This window comes from Peromyscus californicus, unplaced genomic scaffold (assembly GCF_007827085.1).
Source record: "Peromyscus californicus insignis strain IS unplaced genomic scaffold, ASM782708v3 Scaffold_4__1_contigs__length_199733344, whole genome shotgun sequence".
Lineage (NCBI taxonomy): Eukaryota > Metazoa > Chordata > Mammalia > Rodentia > Cricetidae > Peromyscus > Peromyscus californicus.
The window spans coordinates 85,080,567-85,095,128 of NW_026294562.1; the positions used below are offsets into that span (position 1 = coordinate 85,080,567).

Consider the following 14,562-nt stretch of genomic DNA (forward strand, 5'->3'; position numbering starts at 1 on the left):
CAACACCCAAGTTTTGTTACGTAATTGCCAGGAATCTAACTCAAGCTAGATTCCTTGAAACTGCCACTTAACTACCCTGGGCCTCAGTTTCCTCATCTATAAATTATGGATAATATTAGCTCTTGTGTTATAGGTTTATTGTGTTGAGTAAATGATTTATGACCCTTGAATAGTATCTTATATATATTATGTCAGCTTTGATGGTGATGGTGGTGGTCCTGATGTCAGGGATGGTAGTGGTTGGGATGATTCAGGTTGCTGGGTTTAATATAAGTATAGAAGGCTGGGCGGTAGTGGACCATGCTTTTAATCCCAACACTCTGGAAGCAGAGTCAGGTGGATCTCTGAGTTTGAGGCCAGCCTGGTCTACAGAATGAGTACGGACAATCAGAGCTACACAGAGAAACCCTGTCTCAAAAAAAAAATAAAAAAAAGAAAGTGAGGTCACCTAACTCAGAAAGGACAATTGTAAAAGGCATGGGGAATATAATATTTAAGTAGAGGTGTCACGTGCCACTTTCTGGTAAAATTTAATCTACTTTTTTGGGATACAATTGTGTTTGATTTTAGGGTTTAGTAGTTATCTGTTACTGCATAACAATCACCCTGAATTTTAGTAGCATAAATAAGTCATCACACATGATGTCATAGTTCCTGTCACTCAAGAGCCTGGGCATGGAGCTGGGGTCAGAGCTCATGCTAGAGTGCTTGCTCAGGTTCAATGCCTAGCACCATACAAATCTGGCGTGGTGGTGCCCACCTGTAATCCCAGCATTCCAGAGGATCAGAAGTTCAAGGTCAGCCTCAGCTACAAAGCAAGTTCGTAGACAGCCTGGGCAAAATGAGACCTTGTCTTAAAAACAAAACAAAAACCCAACTCCGGCAGAGCTCTGATGTGCTCTGTGGTTCTGGCTGGCCTGACATCTCCCTCCAGGAGTCCTGCTCTGGGGCAACTGGAAACTCTCTTCTGTTTAGAGGTAGTCTAAAGTCCTTGTCTCCAGGTATTTCATGAACTCTTGCCCTGGCCAAAATCTTTATGAGATGCTGAAGAGATGACTCGGTGGTAAGAGTCCTTGCTGTACTAGCATGAGGTTCAAATCCCAGCACTCGTTAAAAACCACACATGGCTGCATGAACCCGCAACCTCAGTACTGGGGGCTCCTTGGCAGTGGTCATCAGATTCTCAAGGGAATAAGGAGGCAGATGACAATCCTCCTCCTCTGGGTTTCACATACACATGTACCAGTAGACACACACACACACACACACACACACACACACACACACACACACACACACACACAAAGATGAAATTTTCAAAGAATAAATTGAAAAGGACATTTTTGTAGATATTCATGAATTTAGCAAGTATGTATTAAACATCTTCTCCCTGCTCAGACACTGCTTCCAAGTGTTAAGGACAGAACAGAAACCCAGTTGATCCCATCTGGGTCCTCAGGGGCACTTGGCCTCTTTATAGCCATCACTGTACTACTTACTGTTCTGAAATTATCAGTGAAGGTGTCTGGTTCCTCACAAAGGAAATCCAAGTGTGGAGAAGTTTGCACTTATTTGCAGCGGGTTTCAAACCCCTTAAATCTCACATAGTTAGTCTGTAAGAAAGAAGTTTCAAAGTGCAAGTGTATACACACACACACACACACACACACACACACACACACACACAGAGCCCCACCTGAGGTGACTGTTTTCAGTTGGGAAGCATTGTCAAAGCTCTATCAGAAAAGATCTCTCTCTCTCTCTCTCTCAATTGCATTTACTTATTTGTGTGTGTGTATGTGTGTGTACACTTGCATATCATGGTGTCTTGACTGAGTCCATTCTCTCTATCCACTGTGTAAGTCCTGGGGATCAAACTGAAGTTGTCAGGCTTGGCACTTGACCCTCTGAGCTCGCTTGCCTGCCCAGGACCTGTGCTCTTGACACACACAAAAGATGTACTTAACCATACAAGCACCAAGGCTCATGCCCCGTAAGGCCAGCACTGTGGCAAATATTCACTCTGGAGGAAGTTAGCATGGCTCCCGATGCCATGATGTCAAGGCTACTTACAGCACCATCAGGGAGCTTGAGAATGTAGCCAGTGGCCATGTCTCATCCCCAGAGACTGGACCAGAGTGCTGGGGCTGGGTGTCTACAGCAGATCCTCACCATAGTTTTGCTACCAGGGTTTCAGTCAGCCAGTCAAATAAAGTACAAAAACACTGAATGACTGGGCGGTGGTGGCGCATGACTTTAATCCCAGCACTCGGGAGGCAGAGGCAGGTGGATCTCTGTGAGTTCCAGGCCAGCCTGGGCTACAGAGTGAATTCCAGGACAGGCTCCAAAGCTACACAGAGAAACCCTGTCTCGAAAAACCAAAAAAAAAAACCAAACCACTGAATGGAAAATCCCACAAACGGTATCCATGGAACCTGGAGGGCAGTATATAGATGTAGTAAGTATTCTAGTTTATTACTGGCCGCCGTTCATCTCTTACTCTGCTGTATTTATAAGTTAAACTCCATCACAGGTATAATACAGAGTTGGTACTGTGAGATGTTTGAGGCATCCACTAGGCCTCTCAGATTGTCTTCCTACAGATGAAGGGGGTCTACTGTATATATAAAGATATTATAAAGTACCCCCAGATATTTCTAATATTTGGCTAGGGTACAGAGTCACAGCTAAGAGTGGGAACTACAGCTGGTTGGCATTTTACCTACAGGGCTCTGGCTAGAATAGTAGCAAAAGTGTGGATGAGTGGGTTTGGATCTAGACAAGCTACAACCCCCTCATGCAGCTCCACAGGTCTCTGACTTCCTTTATTTGCTGTTTCAGGGAGAGTGCTATTGCCTCCAGGCTAAGGATCTGAGTTCCAGCCCAGCCCCATGTTTCCAAACAGTTCTCAGGAAAAGTCAGGTTGATCTGCAATTTAAGCATTTGCTGAGACTCCCTGGGGAACCCTGTAATTAGCCTGGGGGCTGGGCACTCTGAGAAGTTTCTTCTCATGGTGGGGAGGGAGGATGCTTCTGTCTGCAGGCAGTCAGGTGATTTTTTTTTTTTTTTTACAGCTGGGTTTAAAAAGAAAAAAGGAAAAGGGAAGATTGCTTTCCCACCCTTGAAACATATGGTTTAGGACCTTTCTGGAAAATCCACAAAGGTCCTGCGTGAAGGGGAATGTGAATTGGCCACAGAAGTGATTGGGAGGGAGGAGGGAGGAGGGAGGAGGGACAGTGTGGAGAAGGAGGAAGAGGAGGGAATTGAGGGAAGAAGGGAGGAAGGAACTGCTAGGAGAGGAGGAGGAGAGAGGCAGGGAAGCAGGAAGAAGAGGGAAAGGGAGGAAGGGACTCAATTCAATATTCAAAAACTTAGAAGTAGAACTCTATTGCCACCCACCAATTCTACGTCTCTGTGTAAGAAGAGGGGCAGAGAATCTACAGGAACTGAAAGCAGAGACCCAGATGTCTGTGTCCCTGTGTTCTCAGCAGCAGCATCCACACAGATAGAAGACGAACCACCCAGGTGCTCAGTGATGGACAAAGGATACAGTCTTTACACTTTACTTTTTTGGGGGCCCGCCACCCAGCTCCCAAATAATCACATGGAGGCTTATTCTTACTTATGAATGCCCAGCTGGCCTTAGCTTGGCTTGTTTCCAGCCAGCTTTTCTTAAATTATCCCATTTACCTTTTGCCTCTAGACTTTTACCATTCTCTATTTCTGTGTGTCTTTTCTTTCCTTATTATTCTGTGTCTAGCTGTTTGGCTGGGTGGGTGGTCCCTAGCATCCCCCTCTCCTCCTCCTTTTCTTATTCTTTTCTTCTCTTTTTCTCCTTCCATTTATTCTCTGTGCCTGGCAGCTCTACCTATCCCTCTCCTGCCTGGCTATTGGCCCTTCAGCTCTTTATTAGACCATCAGGTGTTTTAGACAGGCAAAGTGACACAGCTTCACAGAGTTAAACAAATGCAACACAAAAGAACTCAACACATTTTTGCATCATTAAACAAATGTTCCACAGCATAAATGAACATTTTCAACTAATATTCTACAACAGAAAGACAACGAGAACCTGGCCTATCCAGACCATGAAATGACCATTAAACCCAAAAAGGAAGCTCTTTGGATGCCTGCTACAACATGAAGCTTGAAGTCATGTGCTGTAGAATAAGCCAGCCAGAAAAGGACGAGCATCACGTAGATTAGTCAAAAATCTGTGAGAATAGGGGTTTCCGGGCTTGAGAGCAGGGTACATAAGGATCTGTTTTTTTTTGTTTTGTTTTGTTTTGTTTTTTGTTTTTGTTTTTTTTTTTAGATTTTTCGAGACAGGGTTTCTCTGTGCAGCTTTGCGCCTTTCCTGGATCTCGCTCTCTAGACCAGGCTGGCCTTGAACTCACAAAGATCCGTCTGCCTCTGCCTCCCAAGTGCTGGGATTAAAGGCGTGAGCCACCACCGCCTGGCAAGGATCTGTTTTTAATGGTAGAGAATTTCACTTTGAGAAGATTATTATTATTATTATTATTATTATTATTATTATTATCTAGTCTTAGCATGGTGTCACACTCCTGTAACCCCAGGAGTCAGGAGATGGAGACAGGAGCATCATGAGTTCAAGGCCAGCTGGGACTATGTAGTGAGACCCTGACTCTGACAAACACCTGTTCAAACATGGACTCAGGCAGGGCATGTTGGTGTACACCTTTGATACTAGAACTCAGGAGGCAGAGGCAGGCAGGTCTCTGTGAGTTGGAGGCCAGCCTGGTTTATAAAGTGAGTTCTGGTACAGCCAGGACTATACCGAGAAACCCTGCCTCAAACCAACAACAGCAAAAGCCATGGGCTCCAACAGCAGTGGTTCCTTCATTCATATCAGGGCAGTACATGTCACGATTGTGTGTTAAACAGTGTTAAAATGTATCTTGTGTGTGTACTGTGCTGTTTTGTTGTTTGCTTGGTTTTTGTTGGTTTGTTTTGAAACAGAGTCTCAGACATGCAGACTAGCCTCAAACTCTGTAGGTGATGCTGACTGGGATCATGGGTGTAAGCCCAGGACTTTGTGTGTGCTAACTGGACTCTCTACCAACTGACCAACATCCTCAGCCCTGTTTGTTTTTTGAGAAAGAGCCTTGTTATGTAGCGGCAGCTGGACATGACACTTGCTGTGTAGACCAGGCTGGCCCCCAACTCGTGGTGATCTTCCTGCCTCTGCCTCCCACTAGGAGCCTCCACGCTTGACTTGCAACTTTTTAACAAAGGAAAGAAATGCAGTTGGAGCCACATAGAATGTGAGCACTTTAAGGAGTGATTCGCTGCTGATGTGGGACCCTAGCAGGCGATCCTCCTCCACTGCCTGGAGGGAATGTAACCCAGCAGTTAGGGCTCTGTCATGTTGGCACTTTGCTCCCAGCAAACCTTCCCAGCCTCAGTTTCCTCATCTGTAAAATGGGGGTGCTGGCATTTCACTCAGTGGGTTGTTTTAAAGTCCAGATGTATTAGCATATGTCTATAGCTTAGCTTGGCGAAGGTACTCCTTAGATACGCTCTAATGCCATCACTACTTGAAATCATCCATAGACGACTATTCTGCAGCCAGATTCCACCTTGAGGCTCTTCTAAAAGAAGACCAGATCACTCTCTGTCCTCTTCCTTCTCAGAGTTAGAGGAGACCTTGTCTTCTTGGAGATGAAGCTGGGGGAACCTTAACTTGGGACAAAGGATCGTGTGTCATTTGCTTGTTCCTCAGTGTCTCCTAAGTGTCCTGCGCTACCTGGGACTGTGTTAGATATTACACATTCAAGTCAACTCAGATATTCAGGGCACATGTCCTTGGGGAGCTTAGGTCAAGACTGGGGAGTGAGAGGAGGCGGCACATGAGCTAGGAGTTAAGAGATGAGCGGCATGGACCAGTGGAGGGATCAGAGGGTGTGAAAGAGGCCGGCAGGTTCCTGACGAAAGCCACCTTCAATCTTCAGCTGGGCAGTGGATGGACTGCAGGGGTCCACACGGAAGACCCACATCCTGTTACCCACTTGCCTTGCTGGATCTCAGAGTACATGCTGCAGAAACTCTTCAGGACACAGACAGCGAGGCATACCATTAATAATAGCTTGTGCTGGACAGCTCTGAAGAAAGCCAAGGAATGTCTGGCACCTCTCTCTCTGTCTCTCTCTGTCTCTGTCTCCCTCCCTTCCTCCCTCCCTCCCTCCCTCCCTCCCTTCCTCCCTCCCTCCCTGCTCCTCCTTCTCCTCTACTGCCAGCCTGCTGACTTTCACATGCATGGGACAATGCAGAGTCTAGCCGGGAATGATGGCACATGCCTGTGATACTGGTGCATAGGAGATGGAAATAGGAAGATTATGGGTTCAAAACCAGCTGGGACTACATAGTCTCTAGCCTCCAGACTTGTGAGCCAAATGAATCTCTATTCTTTGTTTGTTTGTTTGTTTGTGTTTGTGTTTGTTTTTCAAGACAGGGTTTCTCTGTACAGTTTTGGTGCCTGTCCTGGATCTCGCTCTGTAGACCAGGCTGGCCTTGAACTCACAGAGATCTACCTGGCTCTGCTTCCTGAGTGCTGGGATTAAAGGTGTGCACCACCGTCACCCGGCTAAAGCTCTATTCTTTATAAATTCCCCCAGCAACAGAAAACAAACTAAAGTGTAGACTTGTTTTGGGGACAGGCTCTCTGTCTGGCCCAAGCTGGCTTCAAACTAACCACCTCTTGCCTCTGCCTCTGCCTCTGCCCCTGCCCCTGCCCCTGCCCCTGCCTCTGCCTCTGCCCCTGCCCCTTCCTCTGCCTCCAGAGTACTGTGGTTACAAGCAGGTACCACAACACCGAGCCTGACAAGGACTGTTTAAAAGGCTGATGTCCAGAGCTATTGTCAAACCTGACATGACATCTATCTCTCAAAGCTTTGAGGTGGCTCTCTTGCACAAACGATGTCAGCCAGACTTTGCCCAGAGTCCATCTGCTCCCTCCCCACCCACTGTCTGTCTGGAAGTCTCCCAGGCCCCACTGTGAGGGCGAGTTCCGGGGCACCTGGTCTGTGTTTCGTAACTGCCCGTCTTTCTACAGCTGGAGTGCAGACTTGGTTAATTGAGTGAATCTGCTGCAGCAGTGAAATGGGCGGGGAGGCAATGGGTACAGATCAAAGGATGGAGGGTGGTGCCTCCAGCATCTACCCTGGAAAGATGGAGGGGTCTGCTGGGCGCAAGGTGGCATGCATAAAAAGTGTTCTGTGTGGAAAGTCAGGCAGCCTGGCAGTGGTGGCGTATGCCTTTAATCCCAGCACACAGGAGGCAGAGGCAGGCGGATCTCTGTGAGTTCTAGGCCATCCTGGGCTACAGAGTAAGTTCCAGGAAAGGCGCCAAAGCTACACAGAGAAACCCTGTCTCAAAAAAGAAAGAAAGAAAGGAAGGAAGGAAGGAAGGAAGGAAGGAAGGAAGGAAGGAAGGAAGAAAAAAAGAAAAAAGAAAGAAAGGAAAGGAAAGAAAAGAAAAAGAAAAAGAGTAGAAAAGCCAGGCATGGTGGTGCATGGCTATAATTCCAGCACTGGAAGGTAGAGACTGAAGGGTACTGGGATGTCAATGGCTGACCAGTCCAGCCAATCACTGAACTCCAGGTTCAGTGAAAGAAGCTGTCTCAAAAAATAAGGTAGAAGACCAGGCAGAGGATGGTGGTACAGGCCTTTAGTCTCAACACTGGGGGAGACAGAGGCAGGCAGATCTCTATGAATTCAATGCCAGTGAGGGGTATTAAGTGAGATCCTGTCTTTAAATAAATACAATGGAGTGTGATAGAAGAAACATCTGACATTAACTCTGGCCTCCACACATACAACTCAACATACACACACACACACACACACACACACACACACACACACACACACACACACCCCAGGTTTAGGGAGCAGGGTTGTGGAAAAGCTGAACACATCCATTGAAGGAGAGAGGAGGAAGCTAGTCTGAGAGGGACATGGCTGTTCTAAGATGGAATTGTATTATGGGTTTATTCTGGGGCACAGATGTCTCCCCAAAGTTTTGGCCCTATCCCAGTCCACCTGCCGTACTGCTCTGCAGCTTCCACCTTGCCTCATTCAGCTGAGTTTCGTGAGAACAAACCCCAGCTGAGTCCTGGAGAGAGGGCTCTAGGCTGTGCAGACTGTGGAGTGGAAGGAGACATGGTTTGGTTCACCTTTCACCTTTGCCACCTAGCCATAACACCAGGCAAATGATCCTCTCTTCTGTATCTCAGTTTCTCCTCCATTATGAGTTTCTAATTCAACACTTTATAGCATAAGCCTTGAGTATGCCTGCACATGGTTGATTGATACTTAAGATTTACCAGATGCGATAGTGTGGTACTGACAATGCTAAGGCTGGTGGTGATGGTGATGCTGCTGCCCTAGTCATGATGTTGGTGGTGGTGGTGCTGGTATTGACGCTGTTGCTGTTGTTGTAGCTGCTGCTGTACTTACTAATCATGATGATGATGGTGGTGTGGGTATTGATGCTGTTGTTGTTGCTGCTGCTACTGGTGTTGATGCTGATGTCGTAGTGATGCTGTTGCTGGTGGCAATGATGATGATGCTTATGTTAGATAGTCCTACCATAGAAGGATTGGACCCTGGAATTATAAGGACTTGGGATGAATCTTGAGCCCACCATTAGTCAGCTGTGACCTTAAGCAAGTGATTCTACCTTTCCGAGTCCAGCTTCTTCACATGTAAAATGTAGCACATTATTCCTGTTATAGAATTAAAGGTGTAGGGCGGTGGCACCATTGTGGGGCGTTTACCCACCACCCCCATAGTTCCCCAGAGTTTTCTTGAGTGCGAGCAGCAGGAAATATTAGATAGAAGGATTTATTGTGGAGAATCTTGTGGAGATAAACAGATAGAAAATAAAGGATAGCCTCAAGAGAACCTGGGACCTATTCCAACGAGCCCCGACTGTCTCTGCCCCAGGGTTTTTATAGAGACGCCAAGGGGTGGAGCAAAAGACCTCCTCCCCCAGCACAGCCAAGTGCAGACCATCTCAGACACCTGCACTCAGGCCCGTGGTCCTAATCATCCTCTATGTGAACCTGCTGGGTAAAGTCACGAGGAACCTGAGAACGGGCTCCCACACACCGTATACCTGTACTCCCAGAACTCAGGAGGCAGAGGCAGGCGGATCTCTTAAATTGAAGGCCAGCCTGGTCTACAGAGAGAGTTCCAGGACAGCCAAGGCTACATGGAAAAAACTCTCTCTCAGGAAAAAAAAAATGGAAAAAAGAATTAAAGGCGAAGCAGCATGTGGACCTGTCCAGTTCAGACAGCCACTTGAAAAACCCTATCTGTTGCTTTATTCACCTCAGTGTGTGGGGAGCTGATGTGCTGGCACTTTGAAGGTTCGTGGCTCAGCCCAGCACCTTCCTTACCTAGTCACCATTGCCCCAAAGTTACCAGCTGGTACCATGTCCAGAAACTGACATACCCATGCCAGCCCAGTTGCAGAACCAGACCAGTGTGGCCTCCCACAGCATGCTAAGTTGGCAGTGTGTGAACGGGTCAGAGGGAGAACTGGCATCTGCACCGGGCTCCAGTCCCAGATCTGCTCATGAGCAGCAAGCAGCTGAGTGAACAGCTTAATGCCCTCAGTCCAGCCAGAGGATCGTGAGAGTCACCCTGGCAACCAGAGACTAGGGAAGCTCACAAAGCAGGGAGCTGGATAAGGGTCCCCATCAACCTGTGTGTGGACCCCAAGTTCAGTGGGAGTTGATATGACCCTCAGATGGTACAACGGAGGCTTTGCAAGGTGAACTGCACAGGGTGGATTGTCACCAACTCCTCCACTGATCACTGGGGGACGTACCCAGGGCAGACCATAGCACAGGCATTGAAAATTGAGCTGATGGTGGAACCATTTCATACAGAAGGCCAGGTAGAACTTGTGATCTGAAACTAATTACTTTAGTTGTTTAAACATCAACATATTAATAACAAGACCCAGGGTCTTATAGTATTCAAATATATGTTGTAACAATCCAAAATGACTTCATTTATAAAGAACCAAGAAAACCTGACAGACTCCTAGGGAAACATATAATTGATGATGCAGCCATAACACTGCCAAATGTTGGGGTTCTCCCAGGACTTCAGAGCAGCTGTGACTGCCATGTTCTAAAATAGTGTTTCTCAACCTGTGGGTAACAACCCCTTTGGGGTTGCATATCAGATCTTTACATTATAATTCATAACAGTAGCAAAATTACAGCTATGAAGTAGCAATGAAAATAATTTTATGGTGGGGGGTCACCACAACATGAGGAACTGTATTAGAAATAAGGGTGAACCCTCTCAAGAAGAAGATAAGAACGAATGTGTCAGCAACCAGCAGAAAAATACAAGTGTGGAGACTTTAGAACCAGAGAAGTGGATGTGAAGTAAAATGCTCACCCGTTGACCCCATGGCAGATGGGAAAGTAAGTGAGCTGGGGTCAGGTGTGACTGAGAACTGCCACACCTCCTCTGCTAGAGGGCTCCATCCTTCAAACACAGCCAGATTAAGTCCTTCCTCCCTTAAGTGGCTTCGTTCAGGAAATTCATCTCAGCAATGAGCAAAGCACCTAATGCACTACCAGGGGGTGTGGGGTGTGGGAGCACTGTGGGGGATGTGGGAGCACTGTGGGGGATGTGGGAGCACTGTGGAGGGTATGGGAGCACTGTGGGGGATGTGAGAGTACAGGGGAGCCCAGGGTTCATCAAGTACGCCTGTCTTGCAGCACCTGAGTTAGACAGAGTGAGAAAGGAAGGCCCACAGAAGCCAGGCCTTTATCCAAGTCTGCCTCAAACGCTGCCAGGGCTAGCCTGTGGGGTAGGCCTGTGCTGGAAATTAAGCAACAACAACAACACACACACACACACACACACACACACACACACACACACACACACACACACACCTCTTGTGGCTGCATCCACCTAGAGCTGCCGTCAGAGGGAAAGGCACAGCATGCAGGGCACAGGCCAGTGTCCTGTCTGGCATTTCCAGGAAGCCTTTTACTGTCTAAACAACCCTAGGCTTGAGAATCAGGAAGCTCAAGTCCCACAACCTAGCCACGGTGCCACTGAGAGCAAAACCTTCTCTTCTCTTTGGTCCCTATTTTTCACCTATCAGGATACAAGTAAAATCCATCTCCAGGGCCAGTGAGATGACTCAGTGGGTAAAGGAGCTCACTGCCAAGCCTGATGACCCGAGGGTGATTCTCAGGATCTACATGCTAACAGAAAAAAACCCACTCCCCAAATTTATTCCCTGACTGCCATACCCCTCCCTCAAATCAACGAAGAAGTGACCGTAGTAATAGTGATGGATACATCACTTACCAGACACTGTCCCAAGGAAAACCCTTGAGTAATCGATGCTGAGAAAGAACCATCTATGCGAAAAAGGAACATTCTAGACAGAGAAAATGACAAGTCCAATGGCCCTGGGTCAGAAAGGAGCTTGTTTTGTTCTTAAAAGAGAGAGAGAAGGCCAGAGTATCCAGATCAGAATTAATGAAGGAAGTGGATTATGCAATGTCGGGGCTATGGTAAGGAGCGAGATGCGAGTATTTATCCAACACCTACTGTGTACCTGGGGCTGCAAGCACTGGGAACAGATGTGGCTCACGGCTCTGTGAAGGACTGGGTAAGACGGTGTGCATGCAAGGACTGTGCACAGAGCAGATGCTCCGTGGGTGTCACTTTCTCGCTTTTCCAGTTTGTAAGTCGACATGAAAACTTCTTCTCTGGGTCTCTGCTTCCTCAGCTCCCAGCATCAGAGCAAGGCGTGGCTGCTTCTGTGGGAGTCACTCTTGGAGAGGCTTGGGCAGAGGCATCATTCACCCGGAACACATTCTGGAGTGAAGGACAGGCAGGGCCTGGGGAGATGGCTCAGTGAGTAACTGGAGGACCTGAATTCTGACCCTTCGAACCACATAAAGTGGGGTATGGCAGCACACACCAGGAAACTCCACACTGGGGAGGTGGAGACGGGCTCCCTGGGACTCACGGGCCAGCCAGGGTAGCCAGTCAGTGAGCTCCAGGTTCAGTGAACAACCCAGCCTCAAAAAGTAAGGTGGAGGGTGATTGAGCAGGACTTCTTATGTCAACCGCTCACGTCCACATGTATACACACGCATGTGTGCACATGCCCACGAACAGATGAATGAGAAGCAAAGGAACAGGCTTCCCTTCCAGCTTCATCAACAGGTGTCCCATACTGGCCACAGGAGGGACTTTGAGACTTTGTGGCATGTCCTTTAGAATCCTGAGTACCTAATAGGCCTACAGGCTTGTGCCTTGTCCACTGGCCTGGCAGCCGAAGTACCTATCTTGTGTCCGCTGTGGGATGGACCTCATCCTGTTTAATGCATTGGAGTCTACAGGAATCTGTAGGTGATTCATGGGTGAAGTCCCCTCCCACTTTTGTTTAAGGCCACTCTTGACCTCTTGGTGGACTCTGAGTGAGGAGAGGCAGGACACCTGTCATGTGCCTGGACAGCCGGTGCTCAAATGAGAGCACCCCTGCCCCTTGTCACAAGAGGTATTCCCAGCTGGACCTAGTGGCTCAGGCTTGCAATCCCAGCCACTCAGGAGGAAGTTCAAGGCCTGCCTGGGGTACAGAGTGAATTCACAGCCTGAGCGACTTAATGAAACCCTGTTTCAAAATAAGAAAGAAAGAAAAACAAAGGGCTCGGAGTGCAGCTAAGTGGCAGATTGCTTGTCTACCATGCACCAGGCCCTGAGTTCAATCCCCAGGACTACAAAGGAACAAAAGTGTCCCTAAAGTCCAACTGAGTCCCTGGGGAGTCTGAGAACTTTTCCAAGTTATTCAGCAAAGCTGGACAAGAAAGTAAAACAGAAGTCAGAGGACTCTTAACTGAGAGGCAGGGACTTGACGGTCCCACAGTATTAATAGCCAACCTTTATGAAGTGCGTAGTGTCTGCCTGGCAGTGTCCTGGACACTCTGTAACACCATCTCAGCAATCTTCACAATGACCAGATGAAGTACATGCCACTTCGTGCAAAATGCATGAGACCAAAAGTGTTTTGGATTTTTAAAATTTTTTTGATTGTTTGCATATTCATAGTGAGCTATTTTGGGCATGAGACCGAAGTCTAAACATGAAGTTCATTTATCTTTCATCTATACCTGATACATATAATCTAAAGGGAATTTACAAAACAAGATTTCATGGTGTGACATCTCTACTTGTAGCATTGTGTCTACATTCAAGAAGTCTGAGATATCGGGTGATCGAATGAGGGGTGCACACTCTGTGCTGTTATCAGCCCATTTTGCAGGGCTGGGGAGATGCCCGGGAAGTTCAGATGGCTTGCTGAGAGGCTAGAGGTTGTGTATAGTTAAGGGGAGGCTGGCTGCTACGATAGGCTCAGATATCATCTCAAGCTTTTCTGGCTTTCATTTCCAACCACTTTGTGCAACAAGGACAAGAGACAGGGACAGAGAGCTGAAGAGGGACAGGCATTGATTGTTGCATGGGAAGATTTTATACCAGGACTGGAAGGAATGCATATCACTGCAGGAGAGGCTGGGAAATGTAGTCCAGCTGTGCAGGCCAGTGAGAATGGCCATCAGGCTTTGAGGATCACACAGCCTTCTCTGCAGTCAGCAAACAGCAAAGCTATTCTGTGTCTCACATAGTTTGCTCTGTTTCCTCTCTGGCCTTCCTGAGTGCTGTTTGCCTCCAAGATCAGGGCCAGAGTCCATTTTGGGGGTCCCATCGCTAAATGCCTAGTAGTAACCCAGGATGCCCTGAGCAGCGGTCAACTTAGACCTGTGGTTCGCTGACTTAACCCTCCAGCAGATGTCTGGCAATGTCTGGGGCCATTCTTGATTGTCACAGCCCAGGGGATGCTACAGGCATCTAGTGTATGGTAAAGGCCAGAGACACTGCTAAGCACCCAGCAGTGTACGGCAGCGTGGGTAACAGGCAGTTCCAGCACCAGTGGCAATGCTGCTGACACGGAGACATCTGAGCCAGAGCTGGGGTGTGGCATCTGTCCAGAAGGGTAGATCGACACAGGAAGGGCAGAGCTCAGGGGCTTCTGCCTGCCCTGTCTGGGGCTCGGCTACTCTGGGGTGTTTTTTCCTTACCTGCCAAGTGTGAGGAACTCTCAGGGAAGCAGGGGAATCATGGTGCCAGCTCCTCTTTGTGAATTTCAGCCACTTTTCCCAGCCTTCCCGTCTCCACCTACAAAAATGTGTGCAAACAGAAATGTCTTCCTCCGCAAACAAATCCTGCAGCCCAGCTGCCATGGCCTAGGCAGGTGGACTGTGGGCCCAGCAAAGGAGGAGGGTGGAAAGCCTCTTGGGGAATGAGCAGAGATTTTATCAGTTAGCTCTCTACTCCTTCACCACCTTATGGCTCATGGGTGCATGTCACCTGTATATAGGGACACAAAAGGGCCACAATATTATAAAGAGATGGAACCTGAGACACCAGGGCTGGAGAGAGATCAGTTAGTAGAGTGCTCGCCATGCGGAGTGCTTGCCGTATGAGCACAAGG

The 14,562-nt window shown here is 47.9% G+C and overlaps 1 protein-coding gene across 5 annotated transcripts in view; it reads left to right on the plus strand.

The window, feature by feature from the left end:
- Syt17 (synaptotagmin 17) overlaps positions 1-14,562 on the plus strand; it is a 71,626-nt gene that overhangs the window by 43,273 nt on the left and 13,791 nt on the right. The window lies entirely within an intron of this gene.